Source organism: Oncorhynchus tshawytscha, linkage group LG26 (genome assembly GCF_018296145.1).
Source record: "Oncorhynchus tshawytscha isolate Ot180627B linkage group LG26, Otsh_v2.0, whole genome shotgun sequence".
NCBI lineage: Eukaryota > Metazoa > Chordata > Actinopteri > Salmoniformes > Salmonidae > Oncorhynchus > Oncorhynchus tshawytscha.
The window spans coordinates 10,194,524-10,201,181 of NC_056454.1; positions in this window are offsets into that span (position 1 = coordinate 10,194,524).

The window sequence follows — 6,658 nt, forward strand, 5'->3', positions numbered from 1 at the left end:
GGTATGACTTAAAATGGCAGAGTAATAAAACTAATTTAAATTCATGAGCAGTCCAAATTACTGCTATAGCGGTTATATTGTGGGTTTTATAGTAATGTAATTTAACTTGAACTCTATTAGCCTACCTTTTAATGTGCCATGAGCACAACCTGTTATGATGTTTTCATCTGACTGTAAAACAAATCACTTCGCAAGCTTGTCAAAAATTGCATCTGATCGACCGCATCAGCGCCCTTCTGTGTTACAATATGTAGCCCATGTATCTGACACGGTCTGACAAAAAAAAGAGAATGTCATGAAATACTCTTTAGGTCCAGACAGCATCAGATATGCCTACATGAGCTACAAATACTGATACATAGAGTCGCTGTTTCGCTTGCTCGGATACTTTATCTGACAATGATAGGTCTTTCTGTCGGCGTGCGTCTCGGTCAAATAAATTATCAATATTTTAATATTTTATTTGAATGGGCAAGAAGGTATGGTAGGGCGGGCCGGAAGGTACATTAGGGTGGACCAGGCCCCTTAAGGCCCGCCCATAACGCAGGCCCTGCTCCAACAAGTTCACTATTTTTCAAAAACTGTGAATCCATGGCATTGTTTAGGATGCGACAAAGCTATAACATATAAATGACCCGACGCCTTGTAGTTTGAGTGCTCTATCAGTCCCGACCCTACCTGCTGAGCTACCGTTCAGGTCTAACTTTGTAAGTAGGTGCACACAAGCGTTTCCTCATTATATCCAGTATCTGTTTATTTATAAAATACCTATCCAGGCATTGTAAGATCTGGCATGTGTCAGCAACGCCTGGTCAAAGGAACGCGCCTTATTTCCATATTCACTTGCTAGTTAGAACTAGCCAATTCTGAAATGCCCGACTGGCTAACAGGTTGAATGCAGCAAGTGTATAACTACAACCAATTAGCAAGTCGGACATTTCCGCGTTTCCTAATTCAGACTAGGACTTGAATGTGGCATATGGTGCTTTCAAGACAACTGGGAACTCTGAAAAAAAAGGTCAAATCATGACGTCAGTAATCTTCATGTCAGAAGGTCAGAGCTCTAGAAAGAGGCCCGAGTTCCTGAGTTGGATGACTATTCAAATCAATTTTTTCCCTGTCAAAACCATTTTTTTTTACAGAGTTCCCAGTTGTTTAGAAACCACCAAAGTCGGAAGTCGGAGATTTCCCGAGTTCCCAGTTGTTTTGAACGCGGCACCAGTTGTCTTGAAAGTGCAATAGGTCTGCCCTTCAGCAAGCTTGCTATCGGTGTTTGGAAATGGGACATCAACAAATGTAATCTTTGACACAGTAGCCTGCGCACAGTAGCCTACACAACCGCAATGATATGATACATGGAAAATGTTAACAACATGAAAGCATGTTAAGATACGTGCATTTACATGCAATTTTTTGCCACAGTGTGAGTGATTTCACTACACAATTATTCTGAGTTTCCGCAAAGCCCTCAAGTTAATTTCAATGCCAGTTGTTCGATGCACCCTCCTCTACAGTGATGTCTCCACGAATCTCTACACTCACTGGCAAGAACTGACAGAATTTCGGACCAATTACATGTGCGCTTTCGATGCTCCTACTTTCTTTCGATAAGATTTGGCATGGATCCTCAGATCCTCAAAAGGTTCTACAGCTGCACCATCGAGAGCATCCTGACGGGTTGCATCACTATCTGGTATGGCAACTGCTCGGCCTTCGACCGCAAGACACTACAGAGGGTAGGGCGTACGGCCCAGTACTTCACTAGGGCCAAGCTTCCTGCCATCCAGGAACTCTATACCAGGCGGTGTCAGAGGAAGGCCCTAAAAATTGTCAAAGACTCCAGCCACCCTTGTCATAGACTGTTCTCTCTGCTATAGCACGGCAAGCGGTGCCGGAGCGACAAGTCTAGGTCCAAGAGGCTTCTAAACAGCTTCTATCCCCAAGCCATAAGACTCCTGAACATCTAATCAAATGCCTACCCAGACTGTTTGCATTGCCCCCCTTTACACTGTTGCTACTCTCTGTTATTATCTATGCATAGTCACTTTAATAACTCTACCTACATGTACATATTACCTCAATTTCCTTGACTGACTGGTGCCCTGCACATTGACTCTACCGGTACCCCTTGTATATAGCTTAGCTATTGTTATTTTACTGCTGATCTTTAATTATTTGTTACTTCTAATTCTGATTTTTTTTTAGGTATTTTTCTTAAAACTGCATTGTTGGTTAAGGGCTTGTAAGTAAGCATTTCACTGTAAGGTCTACATCTGTTGTATTCGGTGCATGTGACAAATACAATTTGATTTGATTTGACACCCCTATTTCTTTTGACACACCCAACCATTTTGGGCTGTAGTTACCCACTTCCAGAGAGGATCAGACCAGACAGGAAGAGCCTAAGTGAGAGGATTTACTCCGCCCAAAATCTTTCTAATGAAAATAAACCCACATGAGGTGAGGAATTTTTGTATGGAGGTTAATGAGCGAGTCGAATTTGTCAACAAAAAATGTAATTGCACATTTTCGATGTGAGGCTTATTTGATCGAAGACAGGTTGTTACAAATCAATCAATCAAATGTATTTATAAAGTCCTTTTTACATCATGTAGATGTCACAAAGTGCTACACAGAAACCCGGCCTAAAGCCCCAAACAGCAAGCAATGCAGATGTTTAAGCATGGTGGCTAGGAAAAACTCCCTTGAAAGGCAGGAACCTAGGAAGAAACATAGAGAGGAACCAGGCTCTGAGGTGTGGCCAGTCCTCAGGAGTAAATGTCAGTTGGCTTTGCATAGCCGAGCATTCAGAAGTCAAGACAGCAGGTGTGGTAGAGAGAGAGGTTGTCGAAACGGCAGGTCCGGGACAAGGTAGCACGCCCGGTGAACAGGTGCAGGGTTCCATAGCCGCAGGCAGAACAGTTGAAACTGGAGCAGAAGCACAACCAGGTGGACTGGGGACAGCCAGAGGTCATCAGGCCAGGTAGTCCTGAGGCATTGTCCTAGGGCTCATATCCTCCGTTGAGGGGAGGGGGAGAGAGAGAGAGAATTAGAGGGAGCATACTTAAATTCACACAGGACACCAGAATTACACCATATATAACAGACTGACCCTAGCCCGTGCTAATATATCCTCCTAACACCGGCTTCGAGGGCATTATCACTTTTATACAACGTGTTACCAACATTAAAATAATGATTTAGATATTTTCATTTTTTTTTTAAAGAATCGTACAATTTCATCCTTCCACGAGATATAGTCCCGACATAAATCTAAGGTTGCTACACAAATTGGCTGGACGTTTCTTCTATCAGTTTGGTAGCCAGAGACGCGACCCAGTCGTTAAGTCTTTTTGCTCTGTATCTATGGACAATACCCAGTCGTTCATTCTAAGTGTTCCATTGCCATACTGGCTGGAAATGTTCTTATCCCTTGCTTGCTAGCTAGCCAACTATGCCTAACCTTTCAGGCACGTCAAACAGTGTACCCAGAATAACATTAAAGTAGCTGCATTTGCGTTTGTTTAAGCTGTTTTCTAGTGACATTTATTTGGATACATCCATAACAATTAGCTAATGATGCACGGTTTTGCCTGGCATAGAAAATGTGCTCTCTCGTCAGGACACTGTTATTCAGAGGAGCTAGCCAACAACACAGCTAACACAATCACTTCAAACTGAAGCTGAAAAGACTGCAAACTAGCTGCATTTAGTTTCATTTTACCTATTTTCTATTGACATTTCTTTGTATATATCCATAAAAATGATGCCAGCTGATTCATGATTTCGACTGACTGAGAAAAGCTGTCTGTCTGCCTGTATATCTCGTCCCGACAGTTCATTACTATGGGACAGCAGGAGATTGATTCAATGTTGAAATTCGATGTTTCAAATGTCGGGGAGAGACAGACAGAAAAGTTTATACAAATCTCTGCTGTTAAAAACCAAATGCTAGTCAAAAATAAATTTGAGATAATGTCTAGATGCTTTTCATAGTGGATATCAAATTTATAAATTGCTGGGCTGATGAGACAGTGGATTGCGCAGTCAGATGGAACATAGTAAATAGGCATTTCAACATTATAGATTTAGCCGAGGGTAATTTGTGGAATAGACACCGGCTGGAATGCGGTTTTAACCAATCAGCATTCAGGATTAGACCCACCCGTTGTATAAAATGCCAATTTACCACAGTTTAGGGCTTTTTTTTTAGGCTTGATGCATTATATCACAACCCCCAAAGGTGACTTATTGTTACTATAAACTGGTTAACAACGTAATTAGAACAGTAAAACATTTTTTGGGGTCATACCCATGGTATATGGTCTGATATACCACGGCTTTCAGCCAATTCAGGGCTCAAACCACCCAGTTTATAAAACCCGTTTTAGCATGGACATTGCCATTGAGTGCTTCCATTTTAAAGTATCCAACTGGGTGGGGATTCCTATGAGTTGGGAGCAATCAGCCAATGAAGAAGAAAATGGACTAATTTAAAACGGCTGCCCAAGTTGTCACAGACACTATAGAGTAACACACTAAGAGTCATAATACCCCAAGGAAACGGTTCCAATTGTATTTCCACCATTTATTTTTCCCATATGGGATTTTAGAAAAACATAAAATAAGGGCTGTATTTCTTGTAGGCTTACCCTGGCGTTACGTTTTAGTAACCGTGTAAATCTTTCCAGGACAAGGTGACTTTTATCAATATATTTGCCTGTATTTACCCCAAAAATGTAATACTAATTAGCTGCTAAAGTGGCTATCATAAAGAACTACAAATTCAATGATGATCTGGAGACTACGAATCTCTGGATTAACTATCTAATGTTAGCTAAATGTAGTAATGAATAAATAGGCTACATTTCTTTAAATGGGCAAATATGTTAACTGTCTTGTGCAAGTTTTACATTGACAAAATACCTGTTAGCAAAGGTATCAGCTAGAGATGACGTGCAGGAGCTTGCAGGGATTTTTAGTTTTGCATGATGTCTACTTTGATGCTAATTGGCACTTTCGAATCTAAGAGTAAATAGAGCTGAATATATTCTTAAGTCACCTTGTCCTAGAGAGATTTACGCAGTTATCAAAAGTAATGTCAGAGTAAACCTAAATGAAACACATCCCTTGGGGAAAATGAATGGTGGAAAACTTATTGGAACCATTTCCCTGTTTGACCGCTAGGTTTTATGGGTATTATGACACCTCCATTGAAAATCAGGGTTATTCCACCAAATATTGATTTCTGAACTCTTCCTACATTAAAACATTAGTATTGTGTTGTTTAAAAATGAAAATGAACTTATTTTCCTTGCATTATTCGAGGTCTGACAACACTGCATCTTTTTTTGTTATTTTGACCAGTTGTCATTTTCTGCAAAAAAATGCTCTAAATGACAATATTTTTATTTGGAATTTGGGAGGAAGTTTGTCAGTAGTTTATAGAATAAAACCAAAATGTTAATTTTACCCAAACAAATACCTATAAATAGTAAATCCAGAGAAACTGATAATTTTGCAGTGGTCTCTTCATGTTTTCCAGAGCTGATTATTATGAAGTAAAATGTTTGCTTTGTGTATCTCTTGTTGCGTCATTATTGTTGCTGGAAGAAGGTTCATTGAATGGGCATATGCATCGTGGACAGTAGGGGGAGTGCAAGTGCTTCTCAAATGTAACATTTCATGCCTTCTCCACACTCGTCCTCACAAGAACATACACACTCGTCCTCACAAGAACATATTCAAGAGAACGTCCTCGGAGAATGCATTTGAAGTACGGTAGTAAGCATATTGAGAAACACCCATGATTTTGGTTCGTGAGTGTGTGTGATATTGGTGTTGGATAAGTATTTTCGACATTAATAAAGAAAACCTTTTAGAAACAATGCAACACTGCTATGTTGATCTGATCCTTGCTGTTGGAAAACTACATTAGTGTCTGACTTTCGGCTGTCACCGATGCACGTCCCCCGACTTCACTCTTCGACTTTCGTTTACAGTCAGTCGCTTTCTCCTTACCCCTTAAGCACGCCCGATATCTTGACATTGCATTCGTCAAGCCACTTAGTCTTCCAACTGCAAATGATATGTTTCGCCAAAGTGACTAACAATAACCTAGCCAATTAACAATAATTGGTGGACTTCTCCATACTGCAATGCAAGGAAGAATTAAACAGCATTTTTAGTTAGTCAAGCCTTATCTACCTCACCTCTGATATTTGTGAGCCAATGTAAAAGAGGTCAATATGTCCAAGTTTACACTGTCCATAGTTCATTGTCACATTTAATCTCTAAAAAAAAACATGTACATCTTTCTTGTGTTCTCTTTAAGGTCTAAGGACAAGTGATAAGCACTTGCAATTGATTAATCTGTGATCAATTTAGCTTTGAGACGGTTAGCTACCTACAGTGTACAGGCTCAGATGTTGTAATACTCCCTCCACAAAAATTAAGGGGGGCAGACATGCATGTTAAAAGCATTAGCTACATTAACAGCACCACATGTAGAAATGTGGTGTAGGAGAGTGCTAGAAATCCTCATCCTTGGGTTTAGGAGCTAACAAATGAAGCTCGTTCTGCTACTACTACTTAACACCTGCATTGCTGTACCTAAAATGTTTCAGCTTGTGTTTACATTGCATCTGTGTGTGTTTGG